At 53.9% G+C, this 25,288-nt stretch overlaps 1 protein-coding gene and 1 long non-coding RNA gene across 15 annotated transcripts in view; both read right to left on the reverse strand.

Annotated features, from left to right (window-relative positions):
* PCBP3 (poly(rC) binding protein 3) overlaps nucleotides 1-5,050 on the reverse strand; it is a 192,979-nt gene extending 187,929 nt beyond the window's left edge. For 6 of the 14 annotated variants that reach the window (XM_074322525.1, XM_074321899.1, XM_074321310.1 and 3 more), the window contains exon 1: nucleotides 4,889-5,049. The gene's annotated coding sequence lies outside the window, so the exon portion shown is untranslated. Of the gene's footprint in view, nucleotides 1-4,888 lie in introns of all 14 variants that reach the window. The other 8 variants (XM_074322473.1, XM_074322436.1, XM_074322390.1 and 5 more) reach the window with 4 other exon arrangements.
* Nucleotides 5,051-6,714: 1,664 nt separating this feature from the next.
* The window catches only part of LOC141569497 (uncharacterized), a 57,989-nt gene continuing 39,415 nt past the window's right edge, over nucleotides 6,715-25,288 (reverse strand). Inside the window, exon 4 of the long non-coding RNA XR_012493207.1 lies at nucleotides 6,715-7,554. This is a non-coding gene — a long non-coding RNA (uncharacterized LOC141569497). The remainder of the gene's footprint in view (nucleotides 7,555-25,288) is intronic.

The following is a 25,288-nucleotide window of genomic DNA, read 5'->3' on the forward strand; positions in this document are numbered from 1 at the left end:
TACTCTGACGACAGCTCTGCGGTGGAACAGGGCCTCCTTGTGCCCCCATAATCCCACTTGCAGACGTACACCAGGTCCACTGTCTCCTGAGCGCCCAGCACAGAGGCAGGTAGGCCAGTGGGACGAGGAATTAGCAGGGAGACTGAGCAGGCTGCCGGGAGGAAGACTGCACGCGGGACACAGACCAGGTAAGACAGTATCACATGCCAGTCTTGCCAGATGAAACCGGGGATCAGAACTGTGCTTACCTGGGGCAACCTCCTCCCAAACAGCCGCCGAATCAGTTTATCTTCTGCAGCCAGCCTGATCACGTCATTCCCTCCTTACACTTCCCCAGCTAACACTTCCTGGAGCAGAGTCCCAACCTTGCATCCTGTGGCTGCTCTAACAAAGTTCCACAATTTAGTGGCTTAACACAGCACACATTAATGACCTTACAGCTCTGGAGATGAGAGGTCAGATGCAGGCCTCACTGAGCTATAGCCAGGGGTCGGTAGGGCCACGCTCCTCTCTGGAGGCTCTGGGGAGAACCCACTTTCTCGCCCTTTCTAGCTTCAGGAGGCTGCCTGCACTCCTTGGCTCGTGACCCCTTTCATCTTCAAAGCCAGCACTGATGGGAAATCTTCCTCATTTCGCATCACTAGAACACTGGCTCTTCTGCCTCCCTCTTCCACACAGGAAATAGGCCCCTGTGATTACTTCGGGCCCACCAAAGCAATCCAGGAGAATCTCCTTATTTTTAAAATCAGCTAATTAGCAACCTTCATTCCGTGTGCGACCTTCAATCTTCTTTGCCAGGTAATATAACATATTGACAGGTTCTGGGGAGTAGGATATGGATGCTTTAGAAGGCCATTATTTTGTACACCACACAACTTCTTCTCAACTATCCCCCCTACACACACTTCTAGTGGAACCCATACCCCTACAACTCCAGCCTCAGCACCACCACACACCATTCTCCAGTTACACCAACCATCTTATCTTTTTCAAATCAATGTATACCCATCCATGCCCAAATAATTACAATTCATCCTCCGGGGCTCAGCCCAAAGGCCACCTCCTCTCTGAAGTCTTCTCTGATTCCCAGCCTAAATGAATCGCCCCTCCTCAACACACTAACCTAGCTTTCTGTGTACCCCAATTGCAGCACTGAGCGTGGCCCCCTGTCACCATCCATTTACATGTCCCTTCCTCAGTCCAAAGTGGTGAGTCCTTCAATGATAAGAATCCTGCTCCATGTCAACTACAATTTTTTACATACATATATATACATATATATGTGTATATATATATATATATATATATATATATATATATATACACACACACAAGTGGAGTACAGCATTAGGAACAGAGACAGTGAAAATGTAATGGCTGTGTGCGTTTTGTCAGAGGGATAGTGGATGGGGGGAGGAGAGTTGTCACTGTGTGAGGGATATAAATGATAAATGTCTAACTATTACATTGTTTTGTGTACCTGAAACTAATTTAAAAAAAAAAAAGAATAGAAAAAAAAAGAATCCTGCTTCATTCTCCTGTGGGTTTCCAGATCATATAGCACAGGGCCTGGCAAAGAGCAGGCCCTGAGAGAGTGTTTCTGAGGTGGGAGGAGGCAGAAGGAAGCTGCCCTGGGTTTCTCTCAACAAAACAGATGTCAAAGGGGAACCTGGGTTAAGTATACAACCGATGGGGCCAAAGAACTAGTTGAAATGCTCATAACAAAACACCTCAACAATCCACTGCTTAGTTTGACACAATTTACTATCACGTGGAAGAATCTCTGTGCCACAAGTAACTAACCTGGGGGCAGTTCTAAAGCAACAGGCAAAATTAACCTCAAGAGAAATAAAGGACTTATCTAACATGATTTACAAACATGTTCTCAGAATTAGAGAAGAAAGAGTAGATTACTTCAATGAGGCGGGAACGCCTGGCAGCTGCCCACAACCCCACCACATACTCGTCAGGGGCTCTGGTCCTTCTCCAGGAAGGCTGGGAAGCACCATGCTGGTGACGTGAGGAGTGCTACAATCAACCCCATTTAGGGAAAAAGAAATTGCTTCTATGCACAAATAGGTATACATATACATATTATAATAAAGCAACATTTTTTAAGAGGATGGTTGTTAATCAAACAGAGTCTCATTTAATTTCAGTGGTTTGTTACTTGATGTCCATACTCTTGCAAGAAAATCCCCACCTAGGGAGGAGACTAAGCAAGGGAAAGGGAATGCTGAGTTGGCACCATTATCCATTAAAAAAAAAAAGACAATAACACGGCTTGAGTTTTTAAAATGCACACTTCCTTTCAGGTTCAATAGAACTCCCCGTTCAACTTTTCTTTAATAGTTTGAATTCTGAAACTCATTTTAAAACATATTCCAAAAACCACTCTCACACTGGAAAGAAAATATGAAGACAAAAAAACAAACAGATGAAATATTCAGCACCATGGACAGTGGACCCACCACTTCCCTGTCAGAGTCCCTGCCACCATGCGTAAGAGACTTCAGAGCCGCCCCAAAATCTACAGTATTCATTCTGATTAAGTTTGGGGTGTCCTAATACACGAGCAGGTATTTTTCTTTCTTGTGGCCCAAAGGACCAGCCTTCTTCACCAAAGACATATACAACTTCCATCTACCAAAATCTACTTCAGTAATCACCTTTACAATAAAGCCCTGAGATTTCTGTGCAATTAGGAATCACTGCCACCGCAAATGGCTATGGGTCCAGAAACTGACTATGCAGGTCAAGGAAATGAAATTGTTGAAACTGAAACATAGTGTCCAGCCTTGAATGGCTCGATTGTTTCAAGGACCTCAGGGGACTTCTCAAGTATAAATGCAGCTTGCTCTGAGTCTCCCTCTAACAACAAGGAAAGAGATAGCTTCTTTTAAATATCTAAATGTTTAAAAAGGAACACATGTTGAAATCTTCTCCTAAATACCTAAAAACTGTAACCATAAGCTGTTCATTTTCTCTAACCCTCAGTATTAATAACGATATCTAGAAAAGCAGTGTTCTCAGGTGCAATGTCACCCATAACCAGCACCACCTGTGGCAATGCCAGTCACAAAGCCCTGAATTCTAAACAGGGTGCCCAAGCTTTTCAGTTATAGGAGATTTTTTTCACCTTTTTACCATCCAACCTTTTCACAACTTTATAATATTGAGTATTAACTAAGAAAATACATGAAATTATAAAACACTTGCAATGAACCTGCACTGTATAAACAACAGCACCTGCATCCAGGTGAAAAACAGCAGGACTGAAAATGACTGACAGTGGGTCAGCGACGGCATTTAGATATGAAGACCCCTCTGTTTCCGATGGATTTCCAAGTCTGAAAACACCATCCACAACTGTTCCAGCTCCTCTAATCTGAGGATTAATGAAATCTTTGGGGATCTGGCCAACAGCCCCTCCAGAGTGCCACTGTTCTGCAAACTGTCTCTTTGGACCAAAACTGGCCACTCTGAGACATTTTACGATGACGACTTGTTCCAGTGCTCGACAGAATCCTCTCTCTTCAACAGGGAAGCTCCCCCGCACACTTCCTTTGGTTCCCACATCTAGGCCAAGTTCGAAGAACAGAAAAGGGGCAACAGTTCACCCCTAAAAGTTAAATTTCGGAAGGATGTGTGAGGGCCCGTGCCAGAGGAACGTCTGACCTGGAGGATGTGTGTATAACCCAGGCTAGTCTCCAAGGTCTGTGCCAAGGCCTGCTGCCCTGGGGCTCCTTCTGGCGAATCGCACGCCACGAACCCTCCGCACCCAGGGAGCGCGGTTAGCTCACGCACTTGCAGGGCGAAGAGGCCGGAAGTCCGCGCTGCCCTGAAGGCAGGGGGAAGACAACAACCCCGCGCGCAAGACTGAAGAGCTTCTGGTAACGCTCGGATTTGTTACGTGAGTAACATACTTCAGAGTAGGAAGGAAAAAATCAGAAACGCCACCAGGCAAGAAGGAAAACTGAACTTTCACTAAACAGTACTTCCAGGGCAGAACACTTGTGGGAACAGTAAGAAACACGCTTCGACCCATCCCCAAATAAGAGGAACTAGTGACCCGAAAAGAGCAACGTGCACCTGCCCCACGTAACCTGCCCGTCGCTTTGGCGCAGGGCCGACCGAGACACACACGCCGGAGTTCGCGCGGCGGACGCGGCGCCTGAGGGAGGGTACACAGCGCGAGCGCGGAGCCGCTTCTCTCCTCCGCCGCGGGGCGCGCGGTGGTCGCGCTCAGGGGCTGCGCGCCCGCGGACGCGCCTCCCACCCGCCTGCCCGTCGGGCCCGGACGCTTCTTCCCCCAGAATCCCTCCCAATCATGCGCGAGGACGTTTAAACCGTTGGAAACTTAAGCCTCACAAAGTCCAGAGCAGAATCGTGGCAGCTGCTCCCCCGGGCGAGCCCAGCAACACGCTCGGGAAGGCACAGCCCCCGCCGACAACTTCTGGATTGGGGGAGGGGCGGGGGGCCGGCAGCACCTCGTCACCTGAGTCCCGCCCGCCCCCCGCCCGGCCCGCACAGCCGCCCGCCCGCCCCGGCCCGCTCCGGCTCCCGGTGAGCGCGCAGGGGCCGCCGGGCGCCCCCGGGTCGGCTGGGGGCGGGGACGACGCGGGCCCGACCCCGCCCGCCCGCAGCTGCCGCCCAAGTTGGCTGGGGCCGGGCGGGGTCTTCCGCTCTTTCGGCCTCTCGGGGGGCTCGGTCGGCCCGAGACGTACGCCCCCCGCCTGCGAGCCCCGCGGGCAAAGTTGGCGGCCGCCGGAGGTCGCCGCCCCGGCCACCGCCTCCCGACCCCGGCTTGACCCCAGACCTCCGACCCCCGGCCCAGACCCCAGCTCCACCACCGGACCCCGCCCCCGGCCCGCGACCACTCACTTACCAGAGACCGTGCCCGGGCCGGCCGGTGGGAGGCCGGGGAGGGTCGGGGGTGGGGACGGGGAGATCCAGGCGGCGACGGCGGAGCCTGAAGTAACCGAGTCTGAGGAGACTGAGACGACTCAGGCGACTGAGGCGGCGGTAGGCGCTCCTCGCGCTCCAGCCGAGGCGCAGCGCGCTGCGTGGGTCCACCCCCTCTGTGCGGCCGACCAATCCCGCACCGCCCGCTGACGCTAGCCCCGCCCCCACCAAAGTGCAGGGCACCGCGAAAGCGGGCGCCGCGGGCCAATCGAATGGCGGAACGGCGACGGGGCCGACCAATCGGAGCCCAGAAAGCGCTAAAGAAAGCAACCAATTAGCGTCCCGGGGGCGGGGGTTGGACGGGGCGAATAGCGATGGGGGCGTGACGGAAATTTGGAGCGGGGAGGAGGAGGGGTCTTTGGAAGGGCGGGGCGGGGGGCGGGGTGGGGCGGGGCCGTAAATGGGGCGGAGCAGGGAGAGTCCTGGGGCGGGGGTAGGGGCGGGACCACAAGTAGGGGTGGGGCCAGGGTGGTTCACACAGGGATGGGTGCGGCCAGACCACAAATTGGGGCAGGGTTGGAGGCGGTTCACTATCCCGGAGAGTGTCCTGGGGTGGGCCTCCGGATTTGGGAGAGGCGGGTCTCTGGCCCGGTCTTGGCCTGGGCAGTCCAAGGGTCGGACCCGCGGTGTGAACCTGGACCTGCCCGGGCACGGTACCCGCACCCTCCTTTCCCACAGGCCGGGGTCCTTGGGTAGTCAGTAAAGCAGACAGTCCTGCCGGCCTCCGGACCTGGTCCCTAGATCTCGTCCGGGTCCCCCTCACCGGCCACCGCCCCTGCCCCTCCGGGGCGGGGCTCTGACGCCGCCCCCCCCCCCCCGGCGAGCCCGGCCCCTTACCTGTCCCGGCACCTCGCAGGTGTCCCTTCTTCCTTCCACGCCCCAGAATCCGTGTGTCCGACGTATGCCCGTCTGCCCGCCTGACGGACCCAGGAAGAAGGTGGGCTTGCGCACAAATGTTCGCAGGTGCCTCGTTGGCACAGCTGTCCGCAGGTGACCCGAGGACGGTGGACCCTGGAAGACTAAAGAGCTGGACTGTCCTCGGGGACAGACCATGTCCGGGTGTTTCGTGTCATAACCCTTTCTCCACACCTCCTGGGCTGCCTTCTGCTGTCTTGTTTCTTTTCCGGTCATTTTCGTGGCACCGAACTCTCGTGTCCCGTTTGTGCATTGTGGCCTATCCTCAGCGAGGATTACTTCTTGCAGTCCAACATCGATGGCACTAGCCAGGTCACAAGCACTGCGGATTTCTCGGAACCTCGGGAGTCCCTAGGGGGCGGGACAGCCGATCTGGCGGAGTCCCTTGACGTCGGTCCGCGCGACCCCGAACCCCCGACGGTGCTCAGCTTTCCTCTGAGCAAGGGGCCACCAGAGCAGGGCTTGGGGAGGAGCCTGGGAATGGCTGTGTCCCCCGCAAGCAGTCCGACTCAGGGCCCCGTTGGCACCGTTTGCTTCTAGACGGGCAGGAGGCATGGCCCCAGCCTCTCCTCCAAGAACCTACAGCTTCATTGTTGGTGAAGGGCAGAAGGAGAGGGGCAGGAAGCCCACCCACTCAAAGCTCACCATTATTACCTCTTCTTTGTTTTTTTTATTAGTTTCGGGTGTACAAAGCAATGTAATAGATGTTTACACCCCTCACAAAGTGATAATACCCCTCCCCCAACCTATTACCCCTCTGACGTGGTATATGCATAACTGTTACAGTTCCACTGACTCTGTTCCCTGTGCTGTACTCCACATCCTGTGACCATACATATATTCAATTATACTTGACATTCAGTATTATTCGGCTTCAGGTGTACAGTGCAGTGGTCAAGCACCTACACATGACCTTTTTTTGAAAGTATTAGAAATGGCCTAGTACTAGAGCCTCACCCCCAGTATACAGGGAACCTCCAGCACTCAGAAGCAGGCAAGACTGGGCAACACTGCAGGCAACACCCAGAGAGAAAGTTCTGGATGATCCACACCAGATGGAGAAAGACATGGGGGTGAGGAAAGGTCAGAAAGAGCTGCCTGCTCCTTTGTCTTCACATGTAACTTGTGTAATTCAAAGACAGTCTTTAAACAAGAAAGGGCGGTGGCTGGAGGGTAAGAAGGTGCTGTGGGTGAGGTGACCTGCAAAGGCAGCAGCAGGGACTACAGGAACCGTCCCAGCAGTGGGTGGCACCTGCCACATTCCAAGCAGGGAGACTTGGTTAACCGTTGCTCTAGACGACCACTCTGGGGGGTAGGGAGGAGGCTGTAGCAAGAGAGGGAGGCAGAGGCCCTGGTTGGGTGGTCCCAGAGTGGGGACACTGGAACATGATGCTGGAAAGTGCAGAAGGGATGGTGGCAGCGTTTTCCGTAGGCCTTTGACCCAGAGACCAAGGATCGGCAGCGTCCACACTTGGTGTCTCTGGCTATCAGCCTCAGTTAGACTCTGCAGGCTAAGAGGCCAGAGGGACCCTGGCTCTCCATTCCCAAGTCCAGAGTACAGGGCTGGGGCACACGCAAAGGGCCTTCAGTACCCTCCCCGCAGATTACAGGCTGCCCTCCTCCTACGTCCTGGTCCTCTCCAGGAGCCCGAGGCCTCTCAGCTGCCTTCATCGCCTGAAAGACACAGTTAGTCATTAGGAAAGTAATGATAGTGTTTCCGGGACAGCATGTTGGACCGTAACAACTTTCAATTATTTCCAGTTCCTGCCAAGCCCGGGAGGAAAAAAAGCAGCTCATCTCCAGCCTCCGCCCTTGACACACACGACAGTCCGCGTCTGCGGGCGAGTTATCATAAATGAGCAGATCTCTGAAAGCCGGACTGCGGACCCGAGGGCCGCTCCGCAGCAGCTGGGCGGGGCGCAGCAGGCCTGTGCTCCGCCCCGATCAGGACCAACCCGCCTCCAGGCTCCACTACCCGGTTCCTGCACTTCCCCTCCATTAGCGCCGTGCGAGCCTGTGCGCTCACGGCTGTCACTGCAGCCCTTCCTGGGAGAAGAGCATCCAGCGGCCTGCGTTTATAAATAACTCCATGGTGTCTTGTTGGGGGATGCAGGGAGCGGGGGAAGGAAGGAGCCTCATAATTATCTGCTTGGAATGATGTCAGATCAAGCCCTGAGAAGTCTCACAGAGCAGGCCTGCCTATTATCACACACATCGCCGCCACCAGGGAACTGGGGGTGGTCAGTTACCACAGGCTGGAGCATCTGGAGGGGTGGGGCAGGAGCCTTCTTGGCTCCGCAATAGATGGCATAAGAGGGCCGGGAAAATCGTTGTGTGCAGAAACAGTCCCAGTGGTAATTGGTGTCATGTCTTCCCAGGTGTGTAGGCCTTCCCCAGGCTCCCTTGCATGCGGCACCCAGCACCCCAACTGCAGAGGGCCTCCTCTGCCCTGCTACAGGGAGAGATCTGCTGTGGGGTACAGGGTACCTGCTGGCTTTCTGCAGGACCTCACCCCACATTGGTCTGCCGTGGTGAGAACTCACATTGTGGTCACAATCACCCCTTTTGCTCCTCTAAAACACGAGGACACAGTTTACCCAGTGGGGAACGGCATTGCCACTAAAATGCCCCCCCGCACGCACACACACACACACACACACACACACAAAACACTGAGGCAGAAGCCCTCTGCATAGGACCACACCCCCAGGCAGCCCCTAAAGTCTCACCAGCCTGCCCTCCTTCCCAGCACTGCCCCACTGTTCTCATAGAAAGCTGCCTGGGGAGACAGGGTTGGGTCTCTGAGCTCAGAGGTGACAGCCAGAGTGATGCAGTGAAAGTCGCAAGGCAGGTACACCAGTCTATGCACACAGGTGTCTCGCTGTGATGTCAGAAATAAAAGATAGCACCTGATCTGTCTTACCAGCTGCTGAGGCATCTGACTGTGATTAGGCCGGGGCAATCAAGGGGTCTCCTCCCGTGCCTGCCCCCCAAGCCCCTTGCTGAAGGAGCATCTCCTAAACCACCATGGGAGGGTCCCACAGGGAACTAAGCTATGGCCAACCAGACCTCTGAGGTGCCCTCAGACGACGGTGATGCTGGAAATGTGTTGCAGAAGGAAAGGTGGATATGGACAGGGTATCCTAGATATGCAGGAAGAAGGAGAGAGGCAGAGGGACAGATACAGAGAGGGAAGGAGAGAGTGAGAGAGTGAGAGAGGGAGTGAGTGAGAGAGAGAGAGAAAGAGAGACAGAGAGACACACACACCGAGGAAAACAAAGACAGTGAGAGAGAGGGAGGGTGAGAGACAAAGAGAAACAGAGGAAGGGAGGGAGAAAGCTGCTCCAGCCAGCCCCAAGCCCCTAGGCACTTGCCAGGCTCTGGGGCCTTCCCCACTGCCAGCGAGCAGCCCCACTTTTAGCTTTCTTTATGTGCAAGGCTTCTAACATTTTGCATAAACAGGAGAGGGTATTGCCTTCTTTTTGGTCTCTGAAAAGAAGCACATCTGCTCACACTTTGCAGGAGCAGCCGTAACTGGGGTCATCTGACTTTCCTGTTGTTTCCAGGACTTTGGGTGGGTGAAAATCCCAGCCCGCCTCCATGGGCCGAGGCACCACTGAGGCTCTACAGTGAGAACTACTGTGTTTGTTTGGGCCACCCTCCCTCCCTCCACTCTGGCAGCAGGAAGACGCTGCACGGAAACACAAGGCTTCTGACTCCTACCAGAAGAATGTGCCCCAAGTTGTGTGGCTGAATGTGGGGGTGAGTGGACACCCCTGCTTTTCCTGCATTTATCTAATGGTCTGAAACACACTCCTAATTCCTGCTTCTTCTTTGATTAGGGTCAGGTGAAACTTTCTGTTGACATAAATAAGCATGTCCAGCTGTGTCCGTGGAGAAGATTTAAACACACAGACATCTGATGAGCAGAACAGCTTTGTAACACAAAGAGGGTGAGGGCACAGGTTTGGTCCAGCCTGCCACACCCTTATTTACTGGGGGCCCCAATTTTCTTAGGGTTCCATCTATGTCATTGGTTTGCAATTGTGCCCTTTCTACTTTATTGGTCTTTGACTCCTGCCATCAAAAACCCCTGAGGAGAATCTTAAGGTGAAAATACAAGAATATGAATGTTGATAAATAAACCATTAAAATGTACATTAAGGAGGAAACCCCTTTGCTATAGCAGGGACCCCAAGCTGGGAATCTGGGTCACAGACAGTTCCCAGTAGCACCTCTCCCAATTACCAGCCCTCCACCACTGCCTGGGACCTGGCCCGGCCATGCACTGTGACACCCCCGGGCCAGCAGGGAGCTGAGGAATTTGCAAACCCGTGAAGAAAGACAAGGCTATGGAGCAAATCCTCAGAAGGTCTCAAGTGTGCTATACCAGCAACCCCCTAAGATGCAGAGCCAGGGGTCCCACACTAGATTTGGGACAGTCATCAGAGCTGCAGAAGGATTCTCCTGGGGGGGCATGCAAAGGCAGGTTCCCTCCCTCCCCCAGCCTGACATGCAGATGCTTGAGGTCCTTCCCTCCTTTGCACCTGCCTTGGCCATCCTGCTCACTCATAGACAGTTGTCTCTCTACCCCGGTCACTCCTACACCTTCTGAGGAAAATCCTCAGCCCTCGCCATGGCCACCAGGAGCCTCAGACCACTGAGGGCAGCTCCCTGGAGAACAGCTGAGTACATGCCCCAAGGGCCGGCGCAGGTCTGTCCACCCCTTGGCCGACCCTGCCACCAGCCCTTCCCACATAGCGCCCAGCCTGGAGGGCAGCAGGGCCCAGTCCCTTGCTGTCTTTGGCTGAAAGGGCCCAGAAGGAGCTGACGACGCTGCTGGTGTGGACGTCACATGGATGAGCTTGTGAACTGCTCAGAGGAGAGCTGAACAGTCAGTGGCTCTCTTACTGCACACGACCAGGCTTTGCAACCCCAAAGTGCCGCACACGTGCGAGGGGCTACTGCTGCCATTATTTTCTTTCTGGTCACTGTGCGCTCTGAAGTGGAGCAGCCACGTGCAGTGGAGCAGAGTTTGAGGCCGGCTGTGTCCAAACACACATTTCGGCCATGTCTGGGCTCCTGGGTGGACGGAACCAGCAGAACTGGCAGCCCTCCCCAATGCAGACGGACGGGGCTCAATCGCACCAGGATCCCCATAGACCAGTGCCAGACACTTGCCACCTCATCTAACCTGGCGGGCCCACGTGGCCCTTTCCACAGGAGACTTGGGGGGGCTGACTGGGAAGAGAGGGAGATTTGAAGTCGTATTTGCAAAGCGCCTTACATGCAGGGACACAGTGCTGGCAGGGACTGCTGGCTTGGTGGCAGCTTCAAAGCCAAGCTGAGGAAGACGTGCACAGTCCCACCCCAAACACACACACATGCGCACATGTAAACATGTACACACACATGCACACTTGTACACACACTCATGCACACAGACCCATGCACACCACACTCATGCATACACACAAACACACATGTACACACCCACACTCTGGAAACCGTGGCTGAAACTAAAACCAGATGCCTGTCCCCACCCCGTACACATGGGGAGAGGACGGCGGGGCAGAAGTCCTAGGAGGCACTGCCTTACCAGGAGGACACAGTCAGTGGCAACAGGCTTCCCCTCCTACCTCTCCACCTCCACCAAACGGGAGAGAAGCTCCAAGGGAATTGCGCCCAAGGGTGAGGCAGCCTGGAGTGGGGGGACCCTGAGTGCCATCCCTGTGTGGGGCAGAGTAACAGACTTCTCAGGAGAGTGTGACAGTGTCCCTGGAACATAGGGACTGGTGCCTCCTTCCCAGCTCGAGATCCCTGAAGGCAGGAGGGGACCTGGGGTGTCACCGCAGCAGGACCCAGACTCCGCTGCGTGAAGCCAGGAGAAGGGGCGCTCCCGCAGCTCCCTCAGCATTCACACAGGGATGGGGTGGGCGCCAGCCACGAGCCTCCCAGGAGGCCTCTGGGCCAAGGCCAACAGGAGGACAGCTTGTGCTGGCGACAAGACTGAGAGGAACAGACTGCCCTACAGGAGCATTCAGGGGAACATGGGCCCAGAGGGAGGTGACAACCCCACAGTCCATGTGGCAGGTACTCCATGTGCTGGACACAGAACTCACAGCACCAGGGGGCACCCGGGCCACACTCCCACCCTCGCCCCTGCACGGTAGGCCACCAGTCATGTAAAAGTGCTCTGCCTGTCCTGCCACCAGAGGTGCCAATCCTACAAACAGGAACACAATGCAGTGACAACCTGCAGTAAGACCCTCACAGAAACACACTGGGCCCGTGGCTCAGTTTGCTGGCCCTGTGTGTAACTTTCTGATAGACTGTGACCAGACATCTTGAAGGATCGTACTTGCGCTGGCCTCTCAGGAAATAAGGGCGTCTGTCCTCAGGTGAGGTTGCAAGGAATGGACTGTAGTGGACTTGGCTTGTCGACCATCCGGGCTGGTGCAATTGCTCATTGTCTGGCTGGCACAGCCCTGTGACCCTGGCCTTGCTTTTGCACTCAAAGTGGACTTGCTATTGTTGCCCCTGCAGCCAGCACACATGACTGGGTCCACTGGCTGGCTGTTTCCAGTCCTTCCCACCATGTAAACAACACCCAACAGCACCTTCCCCCAAGTTGATGCTGGAGGCCTCTTCCCTGCTTTCTTGGGGTTTTCCTGTTGCCTCTGGGGGGGGGGGATGCATCAAGATGACACCTTGGAAACATGCAACCTGCAGGTGTGAGAGACTGAACACCTTTTGGGCAAGCTGAGCAGTGAGTGCGCCGAGTAACAGAGGAACTCCACCCTCTTCCTTTCCTTGCTCAGCCGGCTCAGAGGTCCAGGGGCTCCGTGTGGCATCTCTGAGGACACAGCAACCAGCCTGTCCTGCTCAGTGACCCCTGATGTTTGGTTTCCTGCTTCAGCCCACCCTTCCCTCTCTCCTCTTCTGGGATTGCACTTCCAGGAAAATGTTAGCATATGACACGTTGCTTCCCGCTCTGTTACCTAGGGAGCCTGGGCAAAGAACAGAGAACAACAATAATAAGATGTTAACTACACAGCCTTGCTCAAAAGAAAGGAAGAGAGATTGACGGTGTCTGAAATAGGCGAGAAGTCAAAGGCAGGGTGGTCATGGGAGCTGACACCAGGGCAGCCCTCAGGGAGCAGGGGTCAGAGGCCGGCCCTGTAGAGGCGACAGCTTGGGCTTGACCTGCAGTCTGATGAGCAATATGGCTGCGGGTCTCATGAGCTGGGATGGCAGCCTCCTACACGAGGCCAGGGCCTCGCATGACACAGTGTGAGGTCTAAATTTCCACTCATTCTTGATGCGTGGATCTCCAGCTTAGAAATTAAAATAAAAAACTCGTCTTAGCGATTGAAATCCCCGGGGCCTGGGAAGAAGAAAACACATATTTTCCTCTAAAGACATGTCCACAACCTAGACGCTAAGCTTACAACAAAAATCTTCAAGCTGTATAAGGGGAAGAAATAACAGCTGCAGGAAACAATACAACTTGTCCCCCAAGAACTGAAGATCACTGAGAGAACGGAGACGATAACAGATCAAAGGCAACATAAGTAACGACAAACCAAAATGTTTAAAGAAGCAAAGAGTTCAGAAACTCCAGCAATGAAATCTGTAATCATAGGCATTAAAAACTCGAGGGAGAGGCTAGACACAGATGAGGCAGATGAGCGTGTGGATTTGAGCATCAACACTAGAATGCGGAGGTGAGGACATCATCCAGAAACAGCACGGAAAGATTCAAAAGTATTTAAAATACGGGCTGTGAAGAGACATGAAAAATCAAATGACACGATCCAACATCAGCAGTCAGGAGAGACTGAGACGGAGGTGATGTTCAAAGACAGGATGACTAAGAACTTTCCAGAATGGAAATTGCCGCAATCTGCTGGGGCCGCCATAACCAAGCACCACAGACGAGCAGCTTAAAGCACCCATGCACTATGTCCCAGCTGCAAGCCAGAAGTCCAAGGTCCAGGTGGCAGGGTGGTTCCTCAGGCCTGTCTCCTGGGCGTGTGGAGGGGGTCTTCTCCTGACGCCCTCACATGGTCGCCTCTTTGCGCGTGTTTGTGTCCTAACCCCCCCCACACAAAAGACACCAGTCCTATTGGATTAGGGTCCACTCTAGTGACCTCATTTTACCAAAATGGGCTTAAAGACACAGTTTCACATACAGTCACATTCTGAGGTGCTGGGGTTAAGACTCCGGCACATAAATTTTGGGGGACACAGTTCAACCCATAAGAGAAATGACTGAAAATTGAAAAAAGATAAAAGCAGCACTCTGAGACTCAAGTAAAAGTAAAACAGAATTCCCCAAAAGAAGAGAAACTAGAAAGAAAAAGCCGGTGTCTGGAAGAGGCAGCATGCAGTTGGCAGGCAGTGACTGGCAGCGAGGGTGCCAGCCGGAAGGAAGGAGCCTTCTCTTCCAGGGCGTCAGCATGGCAGCCAGAAGACATGCAGGGAGGCTGGAGATGGTCTCAGACAGTGAGGACGGAGAATCACAGACCCTCTGAAGTGGTTAGTAAGAGCCACAGCCCCTTGGAGGGAGACTGAACCCAGAAGAAAGCAGGGGATGGAAGCAGCAGGGAGCTGGGTCTGAATGTGTGTCGGGTATAAAATAAGCAACAACATAGCAGCCCATCTGGGGAAACATGAAAGTGAGGTGGAGCTAAGACAGCAGACCCTGGGGCCCACACCTTCCAAGTGAGACGTGGGCACCAGGGGACGCCCCGAGTGACCCGGGGCTGAGAGACACCGCAGCTTCTTTGCAGTTGCCCCTGACCTACACCGTCAGGATGGATGACAGGCCACTATGACCACAGTGACAGCTCTGCCCCCACACCAGGCCAGTCTTCTGCCCACGGGGGCAGAGACAAGTGGGACTTCCACTGTGGAGGGGTGGGCGGAGGCGCCCTGTCCCTCTGGCCACTCACAGGACATGCTGTTCCTGCTGCTCACAGGCCCAGGCCACTGCCACGTGGGGAGGCAGACCCCACGGCTCCCCACCGGAGGGTGCTTCTGTTTTGCACAAAGGAGCCTTCTAGCCCTAATGACAGTGGTCCCCTCTTCTCTCGGCACAGTGGGGTTTACTGCGGCAGGCATACCTGGCTTTTAAGTGGTCTGTGGAAGCCTCAAGCCCCACGCCTTCTCATCCCCAGCCCTGTCCCACCCTGCGGTGGGCGACCCAACCCACTCAATGAAACTGTCCACCACACTCTGAAAACATCCATCCGTTGGTCCACCACAGGCCTGGGGCACACGCTGGTGACCAAGTGGGCTCACACAGGCCTTGGCAGTGCTCCTAGGAAGTCTGGCAGGGGACCCCGGGCGTAGTCCAGAGGGGAGGTGGAAACACACCCTTAGCCCCTGGATTTCTGGTTCTACAGGGAGAGGCAGAGTGGGGCCAGAGAGGTGTGAGGGGGTCCCTCAGGTCTAAGGGGGCTGCAGTCCGGGTTACCTGTGCTCAAGTGTGTGGATTCACAGACGTTGCTTCACTTAATAACCATCCCTCACAAAGTAGGCTTTAAAAGACGCGCACGCGCGCACACACACACACACACACACACACACACACACAGCCTGTAACCAATGTCACTAACGCAAGCCGAGGGGTTATGGGAGCTACTGACACGTGCCTACTCCCACCAGCTCCCAGAGGCCACAGCACAAGGCAAAATGGGCTAAAGCACCAGATGTTCACATCAGGCCTGAGAATGGGGTGTTAGCACCTGTTTTTAACAAAAAGCCAATGACCTCACGCAATCTATCCTTCCAGGTAAATGTGGAGTTTTTAACAATCACTGAGAAAAATACCTGCTTTTTGAAAACCAGGTGATGTACTTTGGAAAGGGATATTTGAACTGTTTGTAACATCCCGTGACTCGTTACCAAAAGCTGTTAAATTTGTCACCTGCAACAGTTCTCACATTGGCTCGTTTTTAAAATGTGGAAACATTGTTTTCTAATCTGTTAAAAAAAAAAAAAGTCTTTCAAATAAAATGTTCCAGTGAGTTTTGAACCAATTTGTTAAAACATATACTAATGCAACTCTTTCCAATTAGTTTGCAAGGACAGCAGCCAGTGTCGGGGAAGATGGAAATTTATCAGCTGAATTGCAGCTAAAGCTGTTGCATAATTGATGGATGGACTGAAATAAACAACAGTATGGTTTTGTAAGTGCAGCCGACAATGCTCTTTTTATTTGAATTCACGTATTACTATGCAGAGGTGTTCTTTTGAGCTCTGACAGCCATGTAGTGAAAGACGCCTGTCTTAGACCACGGAAATCGCAGCTTCGCCACGTGCCAAACCAGGTGTTGGGAGGAATGACGCATATTCACTCACAGTGGCCCTATAAATAGTACTGTAATTATTAACTTTAGACTAGTAATAATGTTAAACCGAGTGCAAAATGTTTTTTTAATGTTTTTAATAATAAATGAACATTGTGAAATATCGCTTATTTCATTTTACTCACCTTTTCTTTCTCATTCTCAGGTATGTTTTGTAACATATTTAATATTTTTGGACAGCTCGTCAGATCCATATTTTTAATTAAATAGATTACATATATTTGGGGGAATTTGCTCAGATGCTTTTTACTGATGAGTAGGTGACCAAAAACTTTAAGGACCACTCATCAAATCAAAGAATTTTAATTTTTTTAAAAGCAGTTTTTAAAAAATACAGAAAATACCAAAGGGAAAATCTGGAGCAGCAGAGAATAAAGTATGACTGGGGGCCTGGTGCAGACTGAATTAATAGACGTGAGTCATTAGTGCCCAGCAGGTGGTAATCTCCACTTAAGGGCTGCTGTTCTGATGAGGCTGAACTGCAGGAATTGCCAACACTCCAGGTGTCTGACCTACACACCAGTGCCCCCATGCCCCGAGTCCAGCTGTGAAGGAATGGGCAGACCTAGTCTCCCAGCACCCACAGTATTTCCTGCCCATGTGTTCTTCCAGAACTGGCCACTCACCCATGAAGAGGAGGGACCTGTGTCCGCTCCCCTTGGACCAGAGTGGACTCCTGTGGACGCCTCAGTTCAGACGATGGTGGACATGATGCAGGACGTCTGAGGTTAGGCCGGAAAAGACCATCCATCTTTTACCCGGCTCTGCCTCTCCTGGGCCAATCGCCTGGAGCCCTGAGGAGAGACCCACGGACACAGTGAGAGCTCCCTTGGAGTCCCACTGTTGAGTTCTCCCAGCACAGGCGTGAGCCTTCGGGGGTCCCCAGCCACCATCCGAGTGCAAGTGAGTGAGAGGCGCCCAGCGGAGCCCAGTCAAGCCCAGGACCAAACAGACAAATAGAAATGATTGCTGTTCTGTGGCCTGGGTGTTGGGGTGACGTGCCAGCTCCGGATAACCAGACCAAGTGGCTTGCTGAGTCTCAGTACTGACAAACGTGTACCCGGGACTTTAAACTATAGCTCCTGCTGCCACAGCCCATGGGTAGCGCCCGGGCCGTGTGGTTCCCAGCGCTCAGGAGGCCCCCAGGAGGGCTGAGGAATGAGAAAGTCTTAACTCACATTGGGTACCCGGCTGAGTACCCTGGTGCCTCCTGCAGCCCCGCACCGGGGGAGGCCGGGATCACAGTGGGCAATGCCGGTGCCCACCCATGACACTTGCAGAGGGAAATCGCACAGTCAAGTCTGTGATGTCGCAGACCTTGGTCTCAGCAGAAGCTGCTGCTGCATCTCCCAACCTGGCCCCCACCCTCCAGGATGCTCCTCACTCCCTCAGCCACCCACCCAGTGCATGGTCACCAGGTAGGCCACTCAGGCCGGATTGTAGTTAAACAATGGAAACTGCAGTGCAGGTTTCTGGCCGCGCCTGCTCCTTTAAAGAACCACGAAGGCAAATCCAAAGCTAGGACAGATCCTCAAAGCACCTGGATTAACAGCTCCGTATTACAGCGCTCATGCTCGTTCTGTGATGTTCTGTGACACCTCCCCAGGATGTGGGACCAGCCCCCAGGATCAGTCCTGAGAGCCCCTCAAGCAAGTCGTCTGGGAGGAAACCACCTCCGCACCCCTGGCTGTCCTGCCAGACTCTGTTACTCATGATAACAGAGGACACTTACTTTGGACCAAATTTAGCATTAAAATGTTTGAGGGGAAAATCTGTGATGATTTTGATGGGGACGAAGTGCCTGATCCTTCCCGGGTTTATACCTTGGTGCGGCGTGGGCTTTGGGTTCAACCCAGTCCTGGACACGCGGCACATCGAGCTCCCTGCTGCACGTCGCTTGAAATGAAAGTATTTGGCTTAAGCTTATTTTTCCTCCTTAAGCTGCCCGGCACATACTTTGCCCTCAGAGTGGCTTTACAAAGCAAAGATATTTATTTCCTGAGTGGCAGAAAATTGTATCCCTTTGAGTGACCTGCTTATATGAGGAGTGAAGTCATGAAAGGCACCCAACTGAGCCTGCTCGGCTGCCCAGCCGGTGACAGTCCTTACCCTCCAAGGGCAACTGCGTCATTTCTGTCAGGTGTGGGACAGCATCACTGGACCAGGTCACACTGCCGAGTCAAACATGGCCAAGCGGGAGGGCCAGGACTTAGGAATCTCCTGGTCCTCTCCGGTCCCCAAACAGGGATGGCAGTCAGCAGGGGTGAGAGAGCCCTGCTGTACCACCTCTGGCTGTGTGACTCAGGCATCCCCTCTCTCTGAGCCTGTTTCCCTCTCCACAAGGGAGGTGTGGACATCTGTCTCCTGACTTGGCCACAAGGTCACCGTGGAACCAGCTGGCTCAGGTTATGTGAGTGTTAAGTATGCCCAGGAGTGAGGGGGTCAGCCAGGCTGGTGGCATGATTGGTGGGGTGGGGGTGGCGGGGTGGGGGGAGGTGGTGCAAACCAGGCAGCGCCCACAGGGCTGGTTCTCAGCAAGGCCTCGGGACAGTCCCCTTACCTCTCACCCCTGAGAGTGGAGGGTGAGTACAGACTGCCTGGAGCAGCCTCTCTGATCATCCATAGAAGCCCCTAGAATCGGCCCTCTCCACTCTAAAGTTGGTCACTGGTGGCCATTGTTAGGGCATTCAAGGGTCCAAAGCCCTGCCTCGGTCCCTCTTATCTCCATCACAGTCCGTGTGGGTTCCCTGCATTGCCCTTGTCACCATCTCAGATTTCTGACCTCTTCCTATAATAGAATGGAAGCTGGAGGTCCCTCCCCTGTTTCCAACTGTGTGCCCAGCATGTGGAACATGCTGGAACATGCCAGAACATACTGGAACACAGAATGAGTGTCCTGCTGGGGTTTCTGCGGACTCACTGAGGTAGGAGCCTGCACCGAGGAGGCTGAAACAGGCGGTCGGCCCACCCAAGCCTCAGCGCCCGTTTATAAAACAGTGGAGAAGAGCGAGTGTGTTGAGGGACCCCCAGGACTCACATTCTGAGGATAATGCTTCAAGCTAATGAAAGGAAACTAAAGGGAGATGCAGTTAATGATGGCAGAGCTGCAGGGAGCAGGGCTGGGAGAAGCTGGCAAGAGTGGAAGACGTTTCCATGGGAATGGGCCACCCTGGATGCAGTCTGGCCACAGGGCAGACGCCGAAGCAGAAAGAAGTTTCTGGAATTATGGTGTCTGCCTGCCCAAAGAGGGAAAAGTTTCCTGTGCCTCAGTCATTCGCTGAAAACCATGCCTGATCGCTGTACATATGCTGAGCTATCCCCATCCTCACCCCTGGGACCTGTGCGTGTGATCTTATAGGGGGAAAAAGGCTTTGTGGATGAAAGTAAGTTGTAGATTCTGAGATGAAAGATTACCCTGGACTATGAGGATGGGCCTAAATGACCCCAAGTGTCCTTATGAGAGAGGCCAAGGGAGCTTGGATGCAGGGGGCAGGTGGGGGGGCGTGTGACCATGGAGGCACAAACCACAGATGGAGCCAGAGGCTGGAAACGCCAGGAGCCGTGGAGGGAGGAAGCCCTGCAAAAGCTTGGTTCTGCCCAGAGACACTGACTTCGGACTTCCAGCTTCCAGAACGGTGAGAGAGCAACTCTCTGTTTTTGCAAAAGCCACCAAGTTAGTGGGATTTTGTTCGGGTGGCCCCCGGGGGCCAGTGCACTGACCACGGGAGGGAACGGGAGTGGTGGGTGAGATGGGAGACCCCAGCGCTCCATCAGCTGACGTCCATCACCCAGCCCCTCAGAGGAGCAGGCGAGGCTGGGGGAATAGGCACGACTCACCACGTGTGAGGGCGCAATAGCTAGGAAATGCTGAAACCCACACTCCTTAAGTCCTGGTTCTGCTTAACGAGGGCCAGTAACACCCAGCTGTTCACTTGACTCCGTGAAGCATGCGCTGGGGCACCAATCCAGAAGCGGCTACAGGAGCACCCGGCTCAGAGCTCTGCAGCAGGTCCCCCAGCAGCCCTTTCCCAGCCTCCCCCACCCAGGCCCCCTTACCAGGACTTGGGGAGGACTGGCCCCAGCCCACAGAAGCGTCCTTCTCCACGCCAGCCCCCTCACAAGCCACACCTCTGCAGGGATATTTGCTTGTAAAACAGGCCTGACACAAATGTGCAGAGACCCCCTAGGACTCAGGCCCCTTTAGGAGACAGGAGGTCACCAGAGGTCCAGGAGGAGGTGACAGCTGAGGCCATGTCAAGCAAGTGGGGAGACAGGGTCTGGTCACCTCTCTTGGAGTGGCTGTGCATAGACGTGCTCTTTCCAGAAACTGAAGCTTGTTCTACATGCCAGAACTTGAACAATGTTAACTGACCATTTAATTCAAACTTTAATTTAAGTATAATTTAAACTTCCCATTTTTCTGAAATGTGCTTTATGATGTGCCGTGTCCTTAAATACAATTTGACGTGCAAATGAAACTGCACTGCGGGACTGGGTCACAGGGAGGTGGAGACGGAGGGCGGGAAGCCAGAGCTCCTATGTGAGAAAAGTGACAAGCTGGCCATGTCAGCAGAGGATCAATTCCTCTCCCTCCCGTGGCCTGGGAGTGAGGCAGGCACGGGTTATGGACAGGTGTTTGCTGTGTGGGTGGGCCAATGGGACAGAAGGTGGAACGTCAGCTGGAGGAGAGGTGGAGGGTTTGCTGGCCTCTCTTCCTGGTCTGGGGATGGACAAGTCGGGGAGAGTGGGGGCGGGCGCGGGGGCGGGGCTACAGGTGGTGGGATCTGTATGCATTTCACAGGTGCTGACAGCAGGTGGCGGTGTGGGGCAGCTGTGTGTGGGCCTTCTGCACCTGTGTGGGGCACCGGACAGCGTGGGTGGCAGCGTCCCCCATATAGACATCTCCACTAGGCTCAGCCATGAGACTGCAGCCACGGAAACCAGGTTTGGGGCCTCAGTGCCAGACTCGCTTAATAAACATCCAGGAAATGAAGCCAGATAGTGGGCATGTCTTCCAACAGGTCCCCAGGGTCTGCACAGCCGTGGCGGGAGGGAGCCAGGGCTCCTATGGCGTCCGCACCGCGATGCTTTACTCACTTAGGTTTTCTGTCTTTCATGGCCCCTGCCCCACAGCCCTCAGAGGAAACCACAGCGTGTCCTTGTCAGCCACCAGCCGTGGACCCTGTCACTTCAGGCTACAGCAGCTTCCACTCGGCTCAGAATGACTAATCCCAGGCCGGCCGGTGGCTCAGGCAGTTGGAGCTCCATGCTCCTAACGCAGAAAGCTGCCGGTTCCATTCCCACATGGGCCAGTGTCCTCTCAACCACAAGGTTGCCAGTTCAACTTCTCGAGTCCCGCAAGGGAAGGTGGGCTGCGCCCCCTGCAACTAACAACGGCAACTGGACCTGGAGCTGAACTGCACCCTCCACAACTACGAGTAAAAGGACAACAATTTGACTTGGAAAAAATCCTGGAAGTACATACTGTTCCCCAATTGGGAAAGTCCTGTTCCCCTTTCCCAATAAAATCTTTAAAAAAAAAAAAGAATGACTGGTCCCATCAAGCAGAAGCTGGTTTTAGGACAGAGCCTGGAAAACACAATTCAATGAACGCGGGGGCGCTGAAACCACACAGGTCGGGCCGGGTCTCCAGGAGCTGGCGGGAAAACACATCAGGTCACATAGGTGGGCGCGCATGGCGGAAAGGGGGCACTTGGGGTGGAACGGAATAATCCAGAGCGGACCAAGGAAGACAGGGGACCAAGGGAGGCACGGGAAGGCGGGGAGGGGAAGGAGGGTGGGAGGAAAGGTAACGAATTAATAGAGCAAATGCTATTGTGTAAAATAACTGCAGTGAGTCCCAGGTTAAAACACTGACAGAATAAAGAAGAGGGTGTGTTGGAAATGGAGTCAGCAGTGCTGAGTCCTGTGCTATTCCCTAGGAGGTGACAGCGCTAATTACACTGGACTTCAACTGTCAAAGACACTGGCCGAGGGCAGCTACGGAAAGAACAGTAAAGTAAGTTATAACTGGCAGGTTACTAGGTGATAAACATGGAATCAAAAATCACTCTGAGAGAACATGACAGACAGAGCAGGGAACAGGTGAGAGGAACAACAAACAAACCCAAATACATCAAATGTAAAGGAACCAAGGATTTCAGCGAGGAGAACACTTGTCAGACTAGACTCAGTGAGGGAAGCCCTAAATGGAGGCACGGGACCCCAGAGAGCATCCCCAGAGTGCAGGCGTAGTCGTGGTAACACAGCTGTGGGGCCAGGCTGTGAGGACACTAGGAGGGGAGGGCTCGGCAGTGGGGTCTCCTCAGGGGTCCCCTCACAGCCAGGCAGCCCACCCTGGAAGATGGCCTTTGAGCGGGCCTCTGAGTATGGTCCCCAAATCTAGCAAGCAGACACTGCAGTCAAAGGCAGAAACAGATGCTCAGGCATGCAGAGCACTTACAGCACCCGTTGGTGACCGCCAGGCCGCGCAGGCCCACCAGGGCTGAGATCGCAAGGGCTGGCGTGGGGCAGGCACCTCATGGACTTTCAACAACAACCCACAGGTGTGAAAGCAGCCAGACCAAGGTCATTGCCCGTGGTCCCTGCTCTCCAGGGCAGCCCTGACTGACATCACAGGGTTAGTTTTTAAGTCGTTGTCACATTCATGTGTCCATTTGTCTCATTTGGTTTTTGCGCCCTGATCACGATGGCGCAAGGGTGATAATTTTCTTGGCTATGTCTCATGTGTGGTCAAGTGTGGCCGCATCTTGGCCACAAACCTACCGGGTCGGTTTAAACACAGACAGAGAGGTAGATGGTTTCTTTTCTATTTCAAGCTCTACGGTGACCACCCTTGTGCATGTGTCTGCAGTGTGTGCATGTGTGTGTGCGTGTGTGTGTACATGCACCTGTATGTGTGTGTGCGTGTCGGTGTGTGTGTGTACATGCACCTGTATGTGTGTGTGTGGGTGCGTGTGTGTACATGCACCTGTATGTATGTGTGTGTACATGCACCTATATGTGTGTGTACATGCATCTGTATGTGTGTGTGCATGTGTGTACATGCACCTGTATGTATGTGTGTACATGCACCTGCATGTGTGTGCGTGTGGGTGCATGTGTGTACATGCACCTGTATGTGTGTGTGGGTGCGTGTGTATGTACATGCACCTGTATGTCTGTGTGTGTGTGTGCGTGTGTGTACATGCACCTGTATGTGTGTGTGTGGGTGCGTGGGTGTGCTGAGAGCCTCAGGCACAGCTGTGGGTGAAGGGGAGTGTGTGGTGGGGCCCTAAGGTGTGTGGGAAGGAAACAGCCACCTGGGGGCTGACCCAGGACATGACACAGGCTTCTGCCAACTGCTCCAGCCAACCATGCCTGGCCAGAGACCTGACCATGGAAGGACCTGGAACAGGCCTATGGTGGTCCCTGGGTCACTGTGTGACCACCAGGGAGAGGACCGGGCAGCAAGACACCAGGAAGGAAGGGAGGAGGCAACTTTGTTAAATGACCATTTGTGTAAATGCAGCCCATTCTCATCTTCCTGGGGTTTGAGCAGCTGACCCTGCCTCTCTCCTGGACAAACATCCCTCCTGGGTCCTCAGGACACCATCCTCTCCCTGACCCTGCACGGTGGGCTGCCCAAGGCCTGGCCTCAGGCCCTTTCCCCTCCCGTTCCCTCCCCACACCTCCCTCCTCTGCTCCTCCTTCCCTTTTCTCCCCTCCCCCTCCCCTTCTTGCCTCCTACATGGCTCCCTGGGGCTCATCAGCTTCACTGTCACCATGGCACAGGGGCGCCCGATGCAGACTCCCCTCAGCTCCAGTGGCATATTCAATGTCATGAATGGAAGGCCAACAGACACTCAACAGGCTGAACACCATCATGGCTTCATTATGCCAACAGCCCCCTAGATGGTTGTCCTGCTTCCCCGTCCTCCCACCCCACCCTACAGTCTGCCCTTAACCGGACTTGCCAGGTCTGAACCAAAATGGACAGAGTCCTGAGGTCCCGCAGCAGGTGTGATTGGGTTTGCTGCTCCCTGCCATCCCCCAGTTCCATGAAGCAAGACAGCGAAAGCATGACCTTCTGGAAGACCTGGGTCAGCCTTGCGCCGGACAGGTGACTGGGGGCCGGCCAGCTAGCCTCATGAGCGTCACGTCCTCCACATGTGAAGTGGGCGGAAGGCCCTTTGGGAAGGTCCACTGGGACTCCCAGCAGTGGCTCCTTCTCCAGGGTGGGAAATGCCCTTCTCTTTGCGTCTCTACTACAGGAGAGTGGGGTAGGAACATGGACATTTTCCAGAAAAACAAGTCTCTGCTGTCCCACTGAAGGGCCCCGTTTCTGTTCAGAATACCTAAATATCTTGACAAACAGACTCACAGTATTTCTAAAGCAGGGCTGAGCTGGCTGTAAGGGAAGCAGTGGAATCCAGAAGCAACTAGAGAGTCCACTGGGGTTGAGCTCTCGTGACCTGGATCCCCGACTGTGAAAGATCATAGTGGGGATGGGGAAGCCTAGAGCCTGGCAAAGAGGGGGTCCCACATGGAAACCCCACACATAACACTGGGTCTCCTGGAGAGACACACACTCAGAGGGACAACCCTGACACTCAGGAGGATCTGGGTGGAACAGGAAAAGAGAAAAATGAAGAAGAAAACAAGTGGTCTGCTCTGAGAACTCTGCATGAAGCCTGACTCACAGGTGCAGGCCAGTAGTCACACTACCTCACAGTGACCCCAGGGACCCAAGACACAAATGTGGTTCAACATGGCCCCAGGTTGGTGGTAACTTGATTGATATTCTTAAAGAAATCAAAGGAAGTATTGAAAATTGATGGACAAGAAAGTATAAAATAAAACAGGATAACTAAAATTGAAAACTCAGCAAACAGCAAAGCAGCAAATTAGATGCAGATGTATGTAAGATTAGTGAACTGGAGAATATGTTGGAGAAGTCACCCAGAATGCAGCACAATGGTTGGGAAACAAGCTCTCTGCAGTGGTTAACACTGTGTATGGAACCAAAAGGC

Source organism: Rhinolophus sinicus, linkage group LG01, assembly GCF_036562045.2.
Source record: "Rhinolophus sinicus isolate RSC01 linkage group LG01, ASM3656204v1, whole genome shotgun sequence".
Lineage (NCBI taxonomy): Eukaryota > Metazoa > Chordata > Mammalia > Chiroptera > Rhinolophidae > Rhinolophus > Rhinolophus sinicus.